The sequence below is a fragment of the Pinus tabuliformis genome, chromosome 1_2 (genome assembly GCF_031772625.1).
Source record: "Pinus tabuliformis cultivar Carrire ecotype Pingquan chromosome 1_2, CPIR1, whole genome shotgun sequence".
NCBI lineage: Eukaryota > Viridiplantae > Streptophyta > Pinopsida > Pinales > Pinaceae > Pinus > Pinus tabuliformis.
The window spans coordinates 101,645,262-101,667,999 of record NC_142298.1 but is presented as its reverse complement, the minus strand read 5'-3'; the positions used below and the strand labels follow the sequence as shown (position 1 = coordinate 101,667,999).

Here is a 22,738-nt window from a genome sequence, read left to right as displayed (position 1 = left end):
CCTACATTCATCACTGTATCCATGAAATAGAAAAGTATGCCAACCAACTAGAATGGGTGGAAAACACTTTAGAAGACAAGGATAGCACTGAAGTTACTATGGAAAACACTTTAATTGATCTAGAGAAACATATTGATGAGGGTTCTTTCCTGCAGGTGCTAGGAGAATCATAGTTTCAAGGAGAATCATAGGTTCAAGGAGAATCACAGGGACAAGAAGAGTCACAGGCACAAGAAGAATTAGAAGCACCAGACCAATCAGATATACTAGAACAATCAAAGAAAACAGACAGGCCAGAGGCCACCATGAGCACCCCCCTAGTCTTACAGACTCCTCTAAATGAGGAGAAAAACCTCAAGAGAAACAGGGAAGGGGCCACTCCTTCAGGAAGAACAACATCTCAAGCCTATGCACAGACAAGCCAAGCTAAAAGACAAAGAATAAATCCTATTTCTGACCAGGAATATATAGAACAGACAACCGAGGTTACCAACAAAAAAAGAGATGGGAGCGAGCATGCCACTCCATCTGGAGGCATCCTAGAACCTTCCACATCACACACTCAGATTTTGGAAAGGCGACAAAGTGTTGAGGTATCCTCTTTCATAATGCGAGCAGATAAAGATGAAGACATCAAAGAGAGTTACAAAGAGATAAAGGCCAAAAATGAGAGGTTGAAAGCCCAGACCTATGCACAGTACTTGAAAATGACCCCTACCAATCAAACAAGGCTTATGTCAGCCTATGATGTAAAAGAGGGGAAGATGCAAATGACCTTCATCAAGCCGACCACTCAGCAACCAAGGACAACAACAGATTTCAAAAGAGTGGATTTTGAAGTATTGGCAAGCGATATTCGTCTCATTGACCAGATTGAGCTACATAAACAAACAGGTGAAATGATTTATTCTACACTGACAAGAAGAGCCATAGCAGCCCACCAACTGTAGAAATCTTTAAATAATATGTCAGCTCAGTTCCAGTTGGAGAAGGCCTCTTCACAACCCAAAGATACAAGAATCAAGTCCTTAGAGGACATAGCGATAGGATTGGCACATGATCCCAAGGATGTGAAAGCAACAGAGCAGCTAATGAAAAATAAGAATGATGACGTTTCTCCACTAAAGAAGTAGCTCAAAATTCCTCAGCTACATCATCCTCAAACAATGGAAGTCCTAGAAGCACAAAAAGGACATGAAGAGATGATGGACCTAGTCCTAAAGCTAAATGATCAGCTTAAAGAAAGGGAGAAGGAGTTGGACATTTTGATTCAGTGCAAGCAAAGTGACCTGGCAACAACTTCCACAACTGCCATTCCCACATTGACAACAACAGTTCCTTCCACATTGGCAGCATCATTGACACCAACAGATCCACCTACCACGACACTACCAATTACAACTGAATCCACTACAGCAGCAGGCACTTCAACTGAAAAAACAATAGAACTGGTAAAGGCTATGGAGGAAATGTCCATCCAAGCTACAGAGCTCAAAAGATTAAAGGAGAAAGTGGCAAGTTTAGAAATTGACTGTAAACTTGCCCAAATTCAGTAGAGAGAAGAAACACAGAAATCCCTAAGGATGGGTGAGAAAATCAAAGTCCTAGAGAAAGATTTAACGCTGCAGAAGCCACTAGGACAGACTAAAGAAATTCTTTGGGCCAATATCATTGAATCTTTCAATGACATTTGGCCATCAATTAAAGTTATATTTGAGCAAACTGAATTGGTGAAGGTAGCCACTAAGGCTATCCAGAAAGTAAGGGAAGAGTTAGGAGACCAACCTGAGGATGCAAATCGACTCATCCACCTCCTAAACAATAAGAACATGTATGAGCTCCATGATCTTGGTGTAGAGGATAGGACTGAAGCCATCCTAGAGATTAAAAAGGTTCTTTAAAAAAGAAACCTTATGCTCAACTTAGAAGGAAAGTGCCACAACATACAAGTGGTCATTGACAGGTTTATGGCCAAATTTCAAATTTAAAGGGTCAAAGGCCTTCCCAGTCCTATGGTCATTAATGATAAACTTATGACCCAACTAGAATATAGTGATAAACTAAGGAGGTTGGCCAAAGAACAAGCCAACTCTTCAGGCATTAAAGCTTTTCCTACTAGAAAATTACTCTATGATACATTAGAGAACCTCTTTTTCTTAGAACATGAGGTGAAACATTTGTTTCTCACAAAGCCCAATTTTGCAAAATACACAGAGGGAGACGAAATTTATAGGAGAATGTTAAAGGTGAGATTGCCTAAAGCAGAATGGTGGGAAAAAATGACAGCTTTACTTTGAAAAAAGTTTTACATCAAAAAGTTACCACAGTAAATCTGAAGGTAATCAGGTGAAACAAGTAAAAGACAGATAAGCAGGGTCAAAGAGTAACAGAGTCAAAGAGTATCAGTGAAATATCAAAGTAAAGAAGACTCCAACGTGGAAATACCACAACCATCAGCCAACTTAAAGGGCTTAAAACTCAACAGAAACAACCAACAACACCACAATAAAAGGGACAACAAGAAGCAGTTTCACATCTGTCTCTATCTTCATGCATGAAGATATTTTATTTCCTAGATTAAATCTCAAACTGTTATGAGATATTTTGTAATTATTTTTTGTATAAATACTTCACATTTCGAAGTATGCAGGGTGGATTCCAAGACATTTCTATAGACTTTTTCTCTCAAATCAAAATTCTATTGTATCAATGAATGGATTGGCTTGCTGGATCAAGGAATAAAGATCAGATATTTTATAGGATTCTTGTGTAAAGTGAAATACAAATAAGTATTCTCTCATGTTTACTATTGTTTCTCTTATGTTTCTTCATAATCTTGTTTGTTTATCTAAAATCTAAATGTATAACATGGAATGATATTTCAAAAATTGCTTGAATGCACTCTGTCTTGACTATTTTACATTCTGAATGTTTTTTGCTAAACTATCTTAGTTAGGGAATTCTTAATTTCTCCTTAGCTTCTGTAGTTTCTCCCTTGGTCTATAGCAAAGGATTCTTAATTGCCCTTTGTTCATGATCACCTTCTTTTCTTCATTCTGATCTCGGTCCAAGGATTCTTAGCTGCCCTTTCACCCTGGTTAGAACCATTTCATCCATTAGACATGAAGATTTGCCTTTTGCTTTGCTAGCCTACCTTGTGAACATTCCCTTTATTGATATGGTCTAGTCATGCTATCCATTGATTGACTCCATAGCCCAATGGCTTGAAGACCTAGCTCTATCCATTTGCTCTAAGAATTCCACCACCCAACCTTTAATCAAAAACCAGAACTCCCTGAACACTAAGCTAGCCTAAAATCTGATAAAAACAAAGCTAAATCATAAAGAGAGAACCATCTCTGGACTTAGGTTGGCTAGAACCTAAGCCTAAAAGATTGGTTTGTGGTTACCTCGGATGATTCCTTCTTTTGATAACTTCAAGGGAAAACTTTTGAGTGATAACACCTCCATGGGAAGGAGATATTATTTTCGATGTGGAAAACATTGAAAGATCTATATCAGAATAGTAGCGATCAAAGGAAGCCGACGCTGAAAGACAAGCTTTGGAAAATCGAGTGTGAAAAGGGCGACACGATCTCTACATATCTGAACGAGCTCACCACCTGCAGGGATGAGCTTGGAAATGTAGGGATCACGACAGCCGATGATGACATGGTGAGTCTTGCACTCCTCGGTCTTCCTAAGAGCTGGCATAGCTACCAAGACTCGGTTAATGGAAGAGAAAAATTTTCAGATTGGGAACGACTTTGGTCGAATAAGATGCAAGAGGAGATAAGAAGAAGCACCAGATCATTGTATTTTATTGATTTACCTTTTATCATTTTCAATGTGTTTGCGTCATAACAATCTAAATATTTAGAGTGTAACTTCTCATTACTTATATTATATCAATTTATCATGGTGTTCCTTATGGTACCTTAGAATGTGATCCACCGGATTAATGAATTATTATGCTTTTGAGCTTCCCAATAGGTTTGGAGGGGTGAAAAAATGATCATTTTTAGACCTCATACAATCAAGAGTACAAAATTTTGATAGATCATCTTAGTGATTCTTTTGATATATATTACATTTTTTTCCCACATATCTTAGATTCCTTTACAAACTCCTTATACAAGAATTATGTATCAGAATGCTTGTTTTGTGGATCCATTCAAAGTTTAGTGGATTTCCCCAACAACTCATTGTTGTCATCCTTTTCTTCTTGCATGCGTTCCCTCTTCAAATCTATTGCATGTTAGAACTTGGTCCCATCAGTGAAATCTATATGAACATTTTGTTCTGAATGTTTAAAGGTATCCCCAATCCCTGCTCACTATTCAAACTCTGGCTAGTATTCATCTTTTTTATTTTCTTTTTGGTTCAAATGAAATTTACTAATATCTTTATTTCTAGGATTCCCCCAATAACCATTTTTGGATGTATTTATTGGTATTATCTACTTATAGAATACCCCAAAATGTTGGGTTTTAAAGTGATTTCGCCAAAAAATAAGACAATAACAAGAAGAACCTTTCATAATCAATAAAAGTAATCATGTCATTAAAAATAACCACATTGACAATCTATCAATAATGGTGGGGTATTATAATGTTGATTCAAAGATTATAATGGATTTCTTATCTTTCAAAGTAAATTTACTTCAATCAAATAAATCACTAAAATAATTATTACTAATAGCTCAAAGAATAAGCTCATTGAAACATGTATAAGTAACTTAGAGCCAAACTAAACTACACCCATTTATTTTAATAATAGTGTTATCTATCAAATACACCACCAAAGTCACATATAAGAAGAGCATATTTATAGTAAGAATATAACCAAAGGATTAGAAAGAAAATCCAATGTAAAGAGGCGTGATACTTATCACAAGCAATATTACAATTCACATATATGGATCAAATCCTTAAATACGTTAGATTGTTGAGTTGAAATAAGTAGACAATGTATGCAAATTGTCATTCTTATTCTTATGCTTATTTACAACTAGGAGTGTAATGTGATTGACTTAACCTTGATCAACTACCTTTTATTATTGAGGTGTTTCATAATTTCAAAATTCATTACTATATGTTTCATCACATTACCTTACACTATTAATCTCTGTTAATTACAAAGTCACATGCATCCATAGATAATACGCTACATAACACCTTTATATAATCTCCAAAGTAAAATCTAACCATACAATGTTTTAACATATTTAGCAAAATCTAACCATACAATGTTTTAACATATTTACTTGATTCCTCTTTGGAAGGAAACACACTCTATATCCATTTGGGTTTTGTCAAATATTATAATGATTACCTCCAAGCTTGCATTGTGTTTTCAAGATGGCCATTTGCTAAAATGTTCATCTACTTTTAAGTTGTGTCTCGTGTTTTAATAATGTCATTCTAAACATTAAAGCCTCTTTTTTTTTTTTTTTTTTACATTGTCAATATCTTCTCCAATTGCAATTATAACCACTACTGCAACATAGGCTTCTTGGACGATTTTTCTTTCTACACACTTATTTTTTAAGCATTCATATTGTATGTTTACATATGTTTCATATCTAAAACATGTTTCACTAACTTTTCCTTCGCTATCTTTAATATAGCATCATTCCTTATTGACCATATAAGTTCATTTAAAATTTTGTTCAATAACCTTTATAATGGAATCTTCATCATTATCCCATTACATTGCTATTTTTATAATGGAATCTTCATCATTATCCCATTACATTGCTATTTTCCAAAAAAAAAAAAATTCCCATTCCTTTCCAACTTTATGCTTTCTTATCCATTTCTATTCCACCTTAAACACCAATTGGTACGCTCACCATATTAATTTCATGTTGAATCGAAAATCTAAGTCAATAAGCATACATACGGCAGCGCCTAACGAGCCATATATAGGGTATTAAATGCCCTTGAAGATGCACGGGACATAGCCCGCTAACACACGAATTGCCTTTTTTTATTTAGTGGCGAATTTCGCAATTCGTGTGTTAACGGGTTATGTCCCGTGCATCTTCAAGGGCATTTAATACCCTATATATGGCTCGTTAGGCGCTGCCCATACCTACGGACAATCTTATGAACCACTAGGAAAACTCGTGTCACTCACATTCCCATTTGTCTTAAATGCATAGTGCCGTTGACAATGTTCTTAAAATATTTGGGAATAAAAATTTACCCTTTAATTCATTATCGTTATGTTTCGAATTTTTCTTTTCCCGGTAGTTATTCCACTCTCAATTGCTACCCATACCACTATGAATTGTCCCATCATGACCATACATAACTATTTATTGTTTTGCAACCAAATTTTACCTTTTTAAAACCTTCATTAGTATCAAACTTAAACTATTTAATATTATGCAAACTTTCAATATTATTTAAACTTCAATACTACGAAAATTAGAATAATTATTGGACGAATTTAAGCTCTCAATACTACCAAAACTGGAGTAATTATTTTTTTTCAAAACTAATTTTTTTCAATCTGACCATGAAAGTGTCTGAATAGTTTTATTGATGATAAAAAAAAAAGATTTAATATCATCACAAATCAAAATCCCGAAACTTAACACCAATAACTCATATTTAAAAAATATTCTACCAAATTTTATGGAGCACATCCGAAAATTTCCAATATTTTTTCAGAGTATTTGATGACCTCGTAAAACTACCGGATCAAATACACTTATACACATGTAAGTTGGTCAAATCGATTCTAGATAGTGCTCGTGGCACAGGACATAGACAACGTGACGTACTGACAGCCTCTCAGACAATAGTAACTGTGAAAGCCATTTAAAATGCAGTAGTGTGACCGCGTTTTTGTCATTTTTCGACAGTTTTTTTGGAATATCAATGTAATGTTTTATAAAAAAATCAGAATATTAAATTTACTTGTACTTTTAATTATTTTTTTCTAAAGAATTAAAATTTACTATTTAATAACAATTTATGTTTCCAATTCTATTAAAAAGACATATGACCAATACCTGTAATTCGATAAAAAGGTTCAAATAAAAATGTTTCCGGGTGTGTATATTAGATCATGCCTTAATTAGAGGAAAGCGTTCAAAAAATATGGTTTCGGGGTGTGTACGTTAGATCATGCGTTACGTTTCCGCTGTATACTTTAGGTTTTGCTTTATAATTTAAATCAGCTGCCCACATCATGCATTACGTCTCCCCCATATAAATTATGTTCTGACATTTTTTTATTCAGACTTGGATAGCAACTAGCTTTCATTGAAAGTCGACACCTTGGTGGAGCAACTAGCGCTCCTGGGGAGGCTATATATTTACGGGGTTTGGGTAGCATCATAACATGTATAGATGCAATTCTGAGGCAAAAAAAAACCTTGCATTACAATACATTTTCAGTGCGATGGCGAAGAAGGCCTGTGGAGAAAGGGGGCAAGTGAAAGTTTTAGGTTACAGGGAAAGTCCATTCGTCCTCAGGGTTTGCATAGCGTTGTCTCTCAAAGGCATCCACTATGAGTTAATCGAAAAGAATATGCAAAATAAGAGCGAGCTGCTGCTGCAATCAAACCCTGTTCACAAGAAGATTCCAGTGCATATCCACAATGGAAAGCCTGTTTGTGAATCCATGATCATTGTGCAGTACATCGAGGAGGTATGGGACAAGAATGCGCCAAAGCTCTTGCCCAAAGATCCATATGATCGAGCCATTGCCCGCTTCTGGACTGCCTTCATAGACGACAAGGTGATTCAGATGCTTCATAATAATCATCAGCATCCACTTCTCTTTTGAGAGTCTCCCTTACCTTTTTTTCTATTTTGTAACAAACTCATGCTTATTATGTGTGGCCTCAGCTCGTTCAATGTCTGAGAGGAGTTTTATTTGACCAGGGAGAGCAGCAACATAAAGCAGCGGAAGAATCGGTGGCAAGCTTTCTTTTGATAGAGGATGCTCTGCGAACGAACGGTTGCTTCTCAGGAAAACAGTATTTTGGAGGAGATGAGATAGGCTGGGTTGACATCGCACTGGGCAGTATGTTAGCGTTTGCCAAAAGCCTCGAGAAAGCTACAGATACCGTTTTAATAGATGTGGAGAAGGTGCCGATGTTACGCGCATGGATGAACCGATTCTGTACGGCCAATGGAGTGAAAGAGGTGATGCCCAATCCGGCCAAGCAGCTGGAAGTTATACAGCACCTCCTCCCAGTTAGGGGAAGCCATGTATGATGATTGTTATATTAGATTGCCTTTGTTTATGCTCAGGTTCAGCTTTTGGCTTCGTGGGGTTTCGTGCGAATGAGTATGCTTTTCAATGTGGATTAACGGTTTCAAAGGGCATTGAATTTAATTTATAACTTGGTTATGTGTAAATTATCACAGGTTGAAGGAATAGAAGATTTGGAAGTTCAATCTCACAATAAACAAAGTTCAGTTCATGGCTAGAGGTAGGTTCTTAAATAATCTATCTTAAATAATGATCATTAAACTCTTCAAATTTAATGAAGATAACAAGGTTGTGAAATAAATATAAAATAAATTTCTTAATACAAGAACATAATACATATATCATAAATTTCTTAGATTATGTGTGTCATATTGAAATAGAGAAGATCACTTAAAAATACAATAAACAAAGAGTTGAGTTGGAACAATCAGCTATCCTCAATTATCTGACGAGGATTTTACAAATAGTATCTAAGCAAGTTACACAAAGAGAAACTAATAAAGCAATGGCGCACAACCAACTAAGAAGTAGCAACTCACTCTTACTTTACTCAATAGTAGGGTCTAAGGGGTAGGAAAAACTAGTAAATCGTGTAGATAGGCCCATGAATAAACTCCACAATGAAAATTTATTGCATTCATGATGAAAACTTCATTTCTATAAATGTAAGGTCGAGACAATTTTGTCTCAATAACTTTTAACAGAAAAATAAAAACTAGTAATTAATTACTATTATACAAACATAATACCGAAGGATTAGTTCAAATTCTCCCCTTAATCCGAAGGGACATCTGACATGGCAAGTAACATTATGAACTTTTCAAATTATTCACGTCTGAGTGCTTTGGTAAAGGTATATGTCATCTACTTTGAAGTAGGAAAATGTATATGAGTGACTTTGGCCTCCACATAAAGTCAAATCAAGTGATATTTGGTGTTGATATGTTTTCTTCGATCATGAAATTTGTGATTCTTGGCCAATTGAATTGCAGAAGAATTATCAATGAATAAGGAGTCGAAAACTTTTGTTTCTCTTGTAAATCTTCAAGTATTTTTTAAAGGAAAATTATTTCTTTTGTAACTTGAGCTATCGTAACATATTCAGCTTCAGTGCTAGAATGAACAAATTCCTTTCGTGGTCTACAACTATTATTTGTTGATCAAAGATTCATCAAATAACCAGAAGTAAAGACCCCATGCTCCTTATCTCCATCAAAATCATAATCTGAATAACTAGTTAGATGGAAGTCTAAAACCTTGGAATATTTAATGTCATATGACTCATTGTCTTCCAAATACTTGAGCACTTGTTTTGTTGCGATCCAGTGAGCTTCATAGGGTTAATGCCTAAACCTGGAAAGTATTCTTACAACAAAATCTATGTCAGGATAGGTACTAGTTAGAAAATTCAAACTTCCAACGAGCTACTTGTACTTTGTTGGATCTTCAAATGCACTTCCTTCATTTGAAGTAAGTTTTAGTTCTACTCCATTGGAGTAGAAACGAGATTACAATAGTGCATTCCAAACTTATTCAATAACTATACAATATACGTTTTCTAAGAAATAAAAATATGTTTGACTTTTTTATCAACTTCAATTCCTAAATAGTAATGAAGAAAACCCAAATTTGTCATATCAAAACTATTTTGTAGCTTCCTTTTAACATATGCTATATAATTAGCATTGATCCCTGTGATCATCAAATCATCAATATAGGCAACTAGATATACAACAGATCTCTCAAATTTCTTGACAAAAAGAGTTGCATCATCTAGGTCAAAAAAATTATAATTCAATTTGAGAAGATGTTCACTTAACTTTTCATACCATGCAAGAGATGCTTATTTCAAACCATACAAATATTTCACCAATTTACATACTTTCTGTTCTTTTCCTTTGACACAAAAACCATCTGGTTGAAACCTATAAACATCCCCCTTGAAATCTCCATTCAAAAAGGTTGTTTTAACATCCATATGGTGTATTTCCCATCCCTTCTGAGTTGCAAGAGAAAACAAAGTTCTAATGGTGACCCATTTAGTTGTAGGATCAAACGTTTATGTATAATCAACACCTTTGTTTTGTGCATACCCCTTCGCTACAAGCCTTTCTTTTTACTTATCAAGCGAAACATCATCCTCATACTTGATTTTATAAACACACTTACAACCAATGGGTTTGGTGACAACAGGAAAATCCGCCAGCCTCCAAGTGCCATTCTTTATGAGGGCATCATGTTCCCTCTAAATTGCATCTTTCCATTCATCACGACCAACAAATTCTTCAAAAGTATTTGGTTCATCAACAACAAAGAAATTGAATTGAAAATTGTGAGATATGTTTCCTAAACTTGAGGTAATATCTCCTTCATTTCCTCTATTATGTTTAGAAGAACTCCCTATATCAAAATCATAATACTTTCTTGGCAATGTCTTGATGCGAATTCATCTTCATAGAGACTGTTGTGGTGATTTCTCGTCTTGAAAAACAAGCTCAAGAACAAGTTCTCCAAGAGAAATTTCTAATCCTGCAGAAACATTACTATCATCCAATTTCTCTTCAATATAAACATTATCATTATCTAGTGTTAAAGATGGCATATTTATAGTAGGAAATTCCATAGACTGGTCTAGAATAGGAATCCCCCCTTCAAAATGTGGAAGGTCATTGTCTGATTCATAATAAAACTTCTTGGAAGAAAATATACCTAAATGATTGAGTTGTCTATCAATAGTGGAAGCATCTTTAGAAGATTCAAGAAAAAATACATATCGTAATAAAATAAATTTGTTGTTCTCATCATCATATAACCTGTAAGCTTTTGAAGTACTAAATGTCCCAAGAAAATACATTTATGACTCCTGGCACCCAATTTGTTGCGCTGATGTTTGGGAACCAATGCATAGCATAGAGAACAAAAAACTCTAAAATGTTGAATTATAGGAAATCAATTTATACCATATTTCATAAGAAGACTCATTATTGATGACAAAATAACGACAACAATTGTGAATATAGGCTACACAAAGTACTGCTTCTCCCCAGAACATCAACTTAACATTCTTAAAAAACATTATTGATCTCATTATGTTTAGCAAAGTTCTATTCATACGTTCTACAACACCATTTTGCTACAGACTATAAGGAATTGTAGTTTGATGTTCAATGCCATTGTCGTGCAAATACTTGTCAAAAGCATGAGATGTGTATTCACTACCATTATCAGATCATAGAGTGCCAATGTTAAGTTGAATTTCATTTTTAATTGGTAAATGCAAATTTTCAAAAGTTTCAAAAACTTGTGGCTTCTTTTTCAACAGATAAACCAAAAACACCCTCAAGTAGTCATCCATAAAAGTCAACATATATTTCTTACCATTGGCAGATGGAACAGACATAGGTCCACTTAAATCAGAATGTTTGAGACCTAATTTTTTGGAAGCTCTAGAAGTGGAGTTATGAAAATGATGGTTACTGTGCTTGCCTAAAATACAAGCGTCACACAGAGTAAGAATTCTTGGACCAATAGGAAGCACTTTAATGCCTTGTTGTCTTATAATCTCGATGTTATCATAATTTGTATGAACAAAACGAGCATGCCACAACAAACTGGAAGACACAGTATCACTTTGTTGAACCAAATGAGTAGAATTGAATGTAGAAGATGATATGCATAGAATTCCCTTGGTGCTTGATATGTATGAGATACATCAATTTTTTGTGAAATTGAGGAATGTAAAGGACATCATGTAAAATATAATCAACAAGTCATGATATTTTTAATCGATTAGATCCAATTCATGGAGGTTTTACTTGTGATTTATAAAAAAAGTAAACTACATTAATATTATCATTGAATGTTTCAAAAAATATCTTCTAAAGGTTATATGGAAAGTGCCTCTAATATCAAAAATCCAACTATCTTTCCTATTAGATAAAGTAGTGCTAAAGACATCATTCATATTGAAATTACAATGTGTAATAATATAGTCGGTGGACTCAAGTATTTTTCCTTTGTCAAGAGGTTGTTGTTTCTCACGGTCTAGTTCTTTCTTCTAATTAATCTCTTCCCAAGGAGTGTGACAATTTGGGGCACTGTGACCTAGCTTACCTCATATATAACTTTTAACAGTGTGTTTTATCATTTCCAGCTTTAAATGAGAGTCATAAAGTTCTTTTAACTTATTCAATGCTTCAAATGTTGTGGTGCTAGAAAGTATATTGCAACTTATCTCTTCTGTTATTGAAGCAAAAATCAATGCATATGAATTTTTATCCTTATTCCTCCACATTGCAAGTTTCTTTTCGCCTTTAAGATTTTCTGGTTCATTTTCATCCTTTCATTCGCAAATACCTTCCCATAAATCGTTAAAAATAATATTTTTAATTTTCCATAACCATTTCTGGTAATTATGCTTTCCACTAGAGGCGTGAGCTCGTGAGCAGAGGAAAATGACGGACTGAGGTTTCTAAAAAACCCTTAGATGGCGCAGAGACAGAGAAAGTTGACTCTGAATCAAGCAGCACTGCTACCAGCGCAGGTCTAGCTGAATTGGTAGAAACAACCAATGAACATCACGATGGGGGATGCCATAGGGCCTCCCCCCACAGGCTGCAACAATGTAAGTAGGCCTCATAGGGAAGAAAATGAACATCCCTCAACTGGAAGAGCAGAACAGCCACCAGTACAGCCTGCATAGCAGCAGGATAAGAATGAACCAGTAGATCTGAACACTGAAAAAAGAAAACAACCCTGCAACACCCGAAGAACCAAAGAAGGCATCATCATCCACTTGCAAGTCCATTGCAGCGGAACGACCCAAGATTGACTTACCCAGTCATCAAATCAATGCACAAATACAATATATGAAAGACCATGCACTGATAGGAAAATTTATAGGTTACTGGCCTACCAAAAAAGCTCTGCAAGGATGGATAACCTCAAAGTGGAAGCCCAAGAGACATGTAACCCTACAGCTAGGCCCCAAAGGTTTTTTTACAGCCATCTTCAACTGCATTGAAGATAGAAATCATGTTCTAGATGGAGGACCTTACTTTTTCAATGTTCTATATCTACAAGACTGGATAGAAAGATTCAATCCAGACAAGGAAGACTTCAACTGGGCACTAGTCTAGATTTGCATGTATTCCTTAGCTCTGGAATATTGGGATAAATAATCACTTAAAGCTATTTGCAATGGGCTAGGAGAATTCATAAAGATTGCAGAGGAAACAAAGCTTTGTCAGTACACCTCATACGCTCGCATCTGTGTTTACATGAAACTCGACAAGGCACTCACAGATTCGGTAAGTCTCCTTCACGATGACTTTGAATGGATTCAACCCATAGATTATGGACATGTTCCCTTTAGATGCAGGAAAGGCCACGCCCATGGACATTTATGCCGTGATTGTCCTATAAATGCCCCTCCTAAATCCACAGACCATGGGGGAAAATTTGATGCGGAAGCATTTACCAAAGTTGCTAATAGAAAGAAGCATAACAAAAAACCCCTCTATAGCACCAAAAAATGTAAAACCATCCTCTGATGCACCATCCTCCAGAAACAATTTTGACCTTCTGTCAAACCTAGATATGCGAGAATCAAATCCTTCCAATATAGCTAAGACAACTTCCACGCCATCCACCAAACTTTTTGTTGCACCTACTCCTAATGATGATAGTCAACCATCATTAGCGAATAACTTAGATCCGCAACCAACAACCTTGCAACCTATCCCCCTTCAAGATCACAACAAAGCCCTATGGTCCGAAAAAGGAATGGACATTGACAACTTGCTGACAGATCCACTCAACACAGCCCACCACATGGATGAGAGTAGTCAACAAAGTCACATGGAAGAATAACTTGAAAGCTTTGATCTAGGAGACCTAGACATTTTTAGTCTAGAACAAGCATGCAACAAGAAAGAGTTTGACAAAATACAAGATAAGCAACTTGAAAATATAGAAGTAGTACTATCAAGAGTGCACCAACACAGCACACTAGGCATACAACAAGGAAGCAGCTGGGATGGGAAACACATTACCAAAGATGGGAAGAAAAGAGGCAGAAAGATAGATTTACAACGCACCATCCTCATTGGGGAAATGCTAGTGGAGTTCGGAAGGTGCTCCAAGTTGACTAAATACTACAGATCCTTACCTACCGGTCAACCATGAAGCTCATCTCATGGAATGTTCGAGGACTTAATTGTCCCGGGAAATACAGGATGATAAAGAACATGATACAGCATGAAAGACCACATATTTTATTCATGCAAGAAACAAAATGTAATACTAGCACCTTAGCTTCCATGTTATCCAAAGCCTGGTCGGGATGCCAAGCTGTCACAGTAGATGCTACAAGAGCTTTGGGGGGGCTTGCAATAGCCTAGAACATGTAGCACATCTCCCTTACAGACTTCCATGCTTCTCATCATTTCATCGAAGCCATTTTTCACATCATCGGAACCAATATACATGGTCACTTGACAAATGTATACTTCCCACAAGATACTCTGCAAAAGAATATGTTGCTAAAATCACTGGAAACTCTCAATTCCACAAGAACATATCCATTATGGATCACAGGCAGTGACTTCAATATGATCACTTGGCTGGAGGAAAAACAAGGAGGTAGAAGGAAACTAGACAGTGAAAGCAGTAGCTTCAAAGAATACATTCAAAATAATTGGCTAATTGATTTACCATTTGATAATGGTCTTTTCACATGGAATAATAAAAGGTCGGGCTCTCAACAAATCACATCCAGGTTGGACAGATTCCTCATCTCCAATAACTCAGTACATCTAGAAGGTGATATTTCTGCCTCAATACTCCCCATTGCAGGCTCAATCGTTGGCCCATTTCCCTGCAATGGACGGGTCCTGGAAATTCAAATAGGAAACCCTTTAGATTTGAAACTTTTGGCTCACTCACCCTGATTTCAAAAGTATGGTCAAATTAGCTTGGGAGAGCTTTATCCTCTTTAGCGGTTCAACTATGTACAAATTCCAACAGAGGCTGAAGCATATCAAAAGGAAAATCAAGTACTAGAATCACACCACATTCGGTAATATCATTCAAGGCCAAAAAGTGCTCGAGCAAAGTATGAAAGAGCTACAGCAGAAGATCATTACAGGAGAGAATTGAGACTTTAGCAAGTCAAGAACAAGCTCTTCTCACACAATTGGAAGAAAGAAGGAAACAAGAGGAAATGCTCTAGAAACTAAAGTCAAGAATCAGATGGCTAAAAGAAGTGGAAAGAAATACCAAATTCTTTCATTGCACAACTATCCAAAGAAGAATGAATAATACCATTTTGCATATTCAAAATCCACAGGGAGAGAGAATGGAGAAATAGAAAGATATTCAGAGAGAGCTCACTAATCACTTTCAAACTATACATCAAGAGCCACCTACAGATAGACAACCTGCAATAAACAAAATACTCCAACAAATTCCTAGAATTATAACAGAAGAGCACAATCATCTCTTGCTGCGACCGGTAACTACGACGGAAGTAGAAACAGCTTCAGATCAGCTGAAAGATGGGAAGGCTCTAGGACCTGATGGCTTCACCTCTAACTTCTACCATCACTTTTGGGATTTAATCAAAGAGAAAGTCTGGAAAGTGGTAGAAGAATCACGAGCTATGCATTGGCTACTTCCTTCCCTCAGTGCAACATTCATAGCTCTCATTCCCAAAGAAGATTAGCCGAGTACTCCGGAGAAGTTCAGGCCCATTGCTTTATGCAATGTCATTTACAAAATCATTTTGATAGTCATTGCCAATCGCCTTAAACCACTTCTCCCTCTTCTCATTTCGCCAGAATAGTCCGGCTATGTTGAATGATGTCAAATCTTGGATGGCATCATATTGACTCATGAAATAATTCATTCATTAAAAAGCAATAAACATGCAAGTATGTTTCTTAAAATCGATCTCTCTAAAGCTTTTGACAAACTAAGTTGGTCTTATATAAAACAATTGCTTACTGCCTTCGACTTTTTACCGACCTGGGTTAGATGGCTTATGAATATCATATCCTCCCCCATTTGCTCCATCCTTGTTAATGGAATCCCCTCCAAACCCTACTCCCCTTCTAGAGGAATTCATCAACAGGACCCTTTATCCCCCTTCTCTTTATTATTGTGGCAGAAGGTCTGGGTCACCTTATAAAGAATGTTGCTCAATCTCATGACCTCAGAGGCATCTCTGCCCATGGAACCCCTGCTATAACTCATCAATAATTTGTTGATGACAATATGCTGTTCAGACATCCTTCTGTTAGTGAAGCCCGTGCCTTCAAAGCTATACTAGAAACCTTTTCAATGGCCTCAGGAACCACCATTAATACTGCTAAATCTCAATTTTTCTTTTCCACACTCCTCTTTCCACTCAAAGAATAATTACCAGAATCATAGGATTCTCACAAGCTAAACTTCCATCTAAATATTTGTGCTCTCCACTGATTGACTCAACCTTAAATCGTGCCTCTTGGCAACAACTCATTTAGAAAATTGAAAGCCACCTATCGTCCTGGACCTACAGAACTCTAAACATGGCCAGCTGGCTCATTCTGATAAAGGTAGTTTTACAATCCATGCCTCTCTATCTCATCTCAGTTCTTGTGGCACCGAAATGGGCACTCAAAAAGATCAAAATTTTGCAACGCAACTTTTTATGGGGCTCCATAGGGCAAAACCGTAAATGGGTCATGGTTTGCACACCAAAAAAGCAAGGGGGTCTAGGACTACGAGAGCCACAACACAGTAACACTTTAATGGGAGCACGAATATGGTGGCAGTGGGTTTCAAATACACAGAAGCCATGGGCCCAAATATGGAATGCAAAATATGTGAAAAATCATCCACAGGAAGAGTTGATTAGAATCACCACCACAGACACGGGATCTCTAATCTGGAATGCAACAAAACAACATAGAGAGCTAATACAAAAGCACAACTTTTGGGAGATATGCAAGGGGCGAATTGTGTGTTTTTGGATGGATTCATGGCAACAGAAGCCAAAAATTTCAGAAATTCTTCCCTTTATAAATCACGATGTAAATAACATCAACCAGACTAACCAGGTAGGAGAATACTGGACTCAAAGTACCAATCAAGGCTTTAGGCAATGGAAACCTATTGAAAAGATAATATAGCATGCAACTGAAGCCTATAACACGGATCTACACAAAGAACTCACCAGTAGGAAAATCAGATGTACCAATGGAAAAGATGTTCTGAGATGGGGTTACACTCCTAGGGGAACTTACACAACAAAAGAAGCATATAAGCTGATGCTCCAAACACAGGAACCAGTTGATCCTGCTTGAAATTGTCTATGGACTACAGGAATATTGCCCAAAATCTCTACTTTTACTTGGTTTCTCTATCATCGAAGAATTCTCACTTGGGATAATTTAATTGAAAGAGGATTCCAGGGACCCTCTTATTGTCCTAATTGTCAAAAACAAGGAGAAACTATACAACACCTCATGGACTCCTGCGACATGGCTAACCAATTATGGGAAAAACTCACCTTCAGATGTCAACGACCTTGCAAAATCTTAGGGGATATCAGGGGCACCATTTTTAATTGGATCGCTATTCCAAATAAAAGAAAACTTCTAAATGCACTATGGACAATTCTCTCGGGCTTCCTTTCCTAAACAATTTGGAAGGAAAGAAACAAAATAATTTTCAAAAATCAAAGCACTACTTTGGAGATCATCTGGACCAATTTATGTCAAAATATTCAAGAAAACCTAGCCCTCCAATAGTGGAGTGTTGAGGACTTTCCCACCCAGGCACCGGAACAGAGTATATGGGACAGCTAGAAATTAAAGCTCCCACAAGTTCAAATTGATCCCAGCAAAGCAAGCACGATCAACAAGCAGCCATCACATTGGATTCCCCATCCAACAAATGTGATCAAACTAAACTTTGATGGGGCCTCAAAAGGAAACCCAGGCAAAGCAGGACATGGTGGAATTTTCAGAGATCACGAAGGCTGACCTCTGCTAATGTACTTTGCTTCAATTGGATGGGACACAAATAATTCTATAGAACTGGAAGGACTATGGAAAGGTATGAACTTAGCACATAAACATAATTTTCATCCTATTATAATATAAGGGGACTCGCAAATTCTGATACACATGGTTACCCAAATACAACTGGGAACCATAGCTTCAAGAGTCGCTACCAGTTAGAGACTAGTGACCAGACTCGAACTAGTAGAGCAATGGATGAAAAACAGATGATCTACCACCTTCATTCACGTCAAAAGAGAAAACAACAAGGTCGTTGATCTTTTGGCAAACATAGGAGTTGAACATGATCAGGTCCTACAATCTGGAACAATCAATATGTTACATGACCAAGATCAATTACAAGCATGCATTGACCTAGTGCACAAGGAAACACATTTCCCATATACGGGTGCTCAACAAGGACAATGAAGTGGTGGTTGAACGAAATATCATGTGGCTAGCCCACACGACCTTCCGTAGTCTGGCACACTAGTCTAAAACTGGCATTAACAATAGCCATAAATGGCATTTAAGGGGGTGCCATCTCCAACCTGTAAGCAACCACCCACCTCGGATCTACGCAAATATGAATTCCAGTGATAATCTTAGCACTGCACCTGTTTTTCATCCTCTGCCACTACAATGCCTTTTCCTTCAAGCCGCTGCAGCACCCAGCTCTCGCACTACCACCGGGAGACGCTACCACCTCCTCTGGTGTATTGATTTAGGCACGGGAATTCACTTCACACAGAGCCTGGCTTGCCATTTCGTCTTTTGCTCGGCCTCTATGGATAGTCCCTCCTCTGAGCAACCTGTAAATTCTACTCAGCCTCTGCATCACTCTGAGCCTAATCTCAGAAGAAATTATCAAAATTCTGGAGCCAACATGCCAAGAACGCGTCATCGTATGCACAGTCACAAGGGCGGAAGCAGAGGAAGCCTGACTCATCCCCATCATTCTCCAGTTTCTAATTCCACTTCCTCTCTGGCCCAGCAGACTACTGGGTGCTACCCAAACACCCGTAGTGGAAGAGGTTGCTCTCAATCTACCGCCTCCATTCGACACCCCCTGCCTTGCCTCCCAATGGCATTCCTTCCATTTCTGCTTCGCCTCCCAGAGGCACTCCATCCCATTCACAACCGCATCTCTAGTCTACCCAATTCACCTTTTGTTCATCCATGAACAGGTCCATCATCACCACCACTATCTCCATTTTCTTTCACGAGACGAAGCAAGCAATTGAGGAATAGGCCACTGAAGATGTTGTCGCACTAGACCAATTGAGGAACAAAGCACTGAAGGTGGTGGCCACACCAGAGAAGAACTAGACATGGCTCAGACAAGCACCCATGGAGCAGGGAAGTGGCGAACAAGGAAGGAGACGGGACAAACAAGGAAGGAGGCAGACCAGGACCAGCATAAAGAAGAAGTCACAGACCCTTATTGTTGTTTCATCGAGGAGGAACATTCGGTGCAGCAGGCAGGCAACACGGAGGCCTTGCAATAGGCAGGTGTCGACATGGAGGATTACAGGTGCTTCATCATGGAGGAACACCTGTCGTCTCCATATCGCTCCTAGTCAACCTCATTGCTTGCCAAGTTTTTGCCACACAGCCCACCACGTGTTTGCCACATAACCTGCCACGTGTCTACTTTTTCTCAGGTTTTTGGAATTTTGCTTTCTATTTTCTTTAATGGGGGTTCCGGAAAAACTGATGGTTTTAGGTTCCTTGGTTGGTTTCTATTTCACCTTGAACAACTGATAAAAGACTGTGCGCAGTTGCTGGTTTCCCCTGCGTGGGCGGCAAGTTAAATTTTTGAAATCGTTTTTTGATTCGGACTGGTTTCCCATGATGGGAAGTTCATACTTTATCTCTGCTATTTTTTTCCATTACTCAGGCATGTATAGGCAAAGGCTTAGGCCTCAGTGTCCAATATTTTTTTAGTACTAGAATTAGCCTAACTTAGAAAAAAAATATATATGCTTTCCACTGAGAATTACACCCACTATAGAGATTAAAGAATTCATATTTGTTGTTATCTAGAAGTAACCACACCACTAATTTCACATGCTTAGTTCCATTAAAAAAAATGATACCTTGTACGTCAAATTCCATTCTCATTTATTAATTTATGCAAAGAATTTAATTTTTGTGGTAGAATGCATGCAAATTTCTCATATACAACATCCTTAAAATTCTAGCTTCACCAATAACAATACTATAAAATTCTTGCATCACCCAAAAAAATAGGTGAATACCTTCAAGTGGAAATGAATAGTGCTATATTCATCAGATCGGACCGTAGTCTACTAGAGTTCACAGGTCCGACCACATTTATTTTTGTTTGTTTAACTAATTTCAAATTGACCACAAAGCAATGAAACTTTATTAAAATTCTCTTGCCAATTTAAATGCTCAGTGAAAAAAATAAAACAAGGAAATCACAAATATCATTTTACTCAAATTTACCACAAATAAATTTCAATAAAGATGAAGTCGCCTCTCTTATACTAGTGATGTCTCTTACTTTTGTAGGTCAATCCTTCTGCCAAAATTCCAAGGCGATTTCTCGCGTCATCACCATGGCACACCGCATAACTTTTCCAGAGGTTTAATGCCCTTCATTTAGCATGGAATTCCCCTTATCTCTTTAGTTTGTTTGTTGGTGGTGGCGTCATTCTTGCCGCTACTTACGAAAAATGTTGAAAATAGCAACAAGAAATGCTAAATTTAGCACTGCTATAAATAGCATTTCGGGATACCTTCCTATTTTAGTTAGTCCCTGAACTAAAATAGAGAAGTAAAATTCGAATTTGATCTTAGTAGCTATTTGTAAAATAATTAATTAATTCATCTTGAGTTAATTAGTTGTTGAAAATCAAACATGAAGTCTATGTGAAGACATGCATCATTTTCTCCATTGATTAAGGAATTTATCCATCAGTTAAAGAGATAAGGATGAGTTGTAATTTTAGTTTTAATTAGCTAGCTCAGTTAACTGAGTTAAGTCTAGTTAGATTAGTTCAAATAGTTTGTTGAACTAATTGTGAGTTCAGTTAGTTAATGCATGCATGCATGTAACTGCTGCACTTCAGATAACTGAATATTCTCTCATAAATAACTCATGCATGTCAGTTTAGTCAGAGACCCAGTTGAGATCAGATGAAGGGACAATATACTATCAGTTGCAGGAATATTCCATTGTGAATATCTCTTGCATGCAGAAGGAATTCATCTCCTTCAGGATTGCGCAGTTACTTCTGAGTTTGGTGAGTTGTGTGAGAGGTGAATTCACACAGGTGGCAGCATTGGACCCCAGGAGAAACTGCGCAAGGAAATAGGAGGTTTGGAGGGCTGAGGGCAGGCATATCTTGTGTCTATTTAGTATGTGAGTAGTATTGGTTGATTGTAGAGAGAGTAGGATAGCTTGAGAGTTGATTCTTTTTGTAATCTGAACATATTTCCACTTGTATGATAATACAGAGATTGGGGTTTTAGGTTGAGGCTTTCCCCGGGTTATTCTTCTGTGTTCATGTGTGATTGAATTCTTGTTCTCATTTATATGTGTTTTATTTGATCTTTCTCTTATTCGATTAACCTTCCACAAAGTTTGTTGTAGAAGTAGATCTTATATTTTGATTTAGTATATTGCATAATCTATTGATCTACAGTGGGAATTTCTACATGGTATCAGAGCGAAGGTGATCAAAGTGAAAAACAGTATACAATAAGGGAGAAGTTTGAAGTTTGAGGTTCCTAAATATAGAAATCAAGTTCTTATCCCATCTCAATTTCACCAATGACATTCAACTGTTTAAGACTCGAGTATTCCCTTGATGGCAGCTTGAATTATATAGCCTGAAAGGATCGCATGGAAGCAGTATTAGAGGAAAACGGTCTAAAGGACTTCATTGATCAAGGAGTCCCCAAGCCAGCAGTGGCTGATGCTACAAAATTGGCGGAATGGAAGAAATGTGTGGCTAGAGCAAGGAGAATCCTCCTGGAGGGAGTTCGAGACCACATTGTCTCGAGGCTCCTGTTAGGTTCCTATACCAATACGAGTCGTAATTTTTGAATGGATGAGATTAAACCTATAATATGTACATACCTTTTCTTTCTGCAAATGTTTCCCATATTCAAAAAAAAAAAATGTAAAGAGGGTATGTCCTAAAAAAAAAATCAAAGTACAAAAAGAACAAAAAGGTCAAAAAAAAGATGAAAAATATGAACCTCAAGAAAAGAAAAAGACCATCCCCGGATGCGGGTGTCATCGAGCCTGTCCACGAGAGGCCACATGCCTGGCATGGGCTGACACGTGATGAGCATGAGCCTTTATTGCCTCAAGCCGCCGATCCTTCAAGACGCGAGAGGCATAAGGGCGATCTTAATGGAGCTGCGGGAGGTGATGGCAATCCTGCAAGACGCATTTAATGAAGGTCATTTCAGAGGGAATG

At 37.3% G+C, this 22,738-nt stretch overlaps 1 pseudogene; it reads left to right on the top strand.

Moving 5' to 3' along the window:
* The first annotated feature begins 7,416 nt into the window (after positions 1–7,416).
* Positions 7,417–22,738, top strand: part of LOC149204690 (glutathione S-transferase U17-like) — a 77,315-nt pseudogene continuing 61,993 nt past the window's right edge.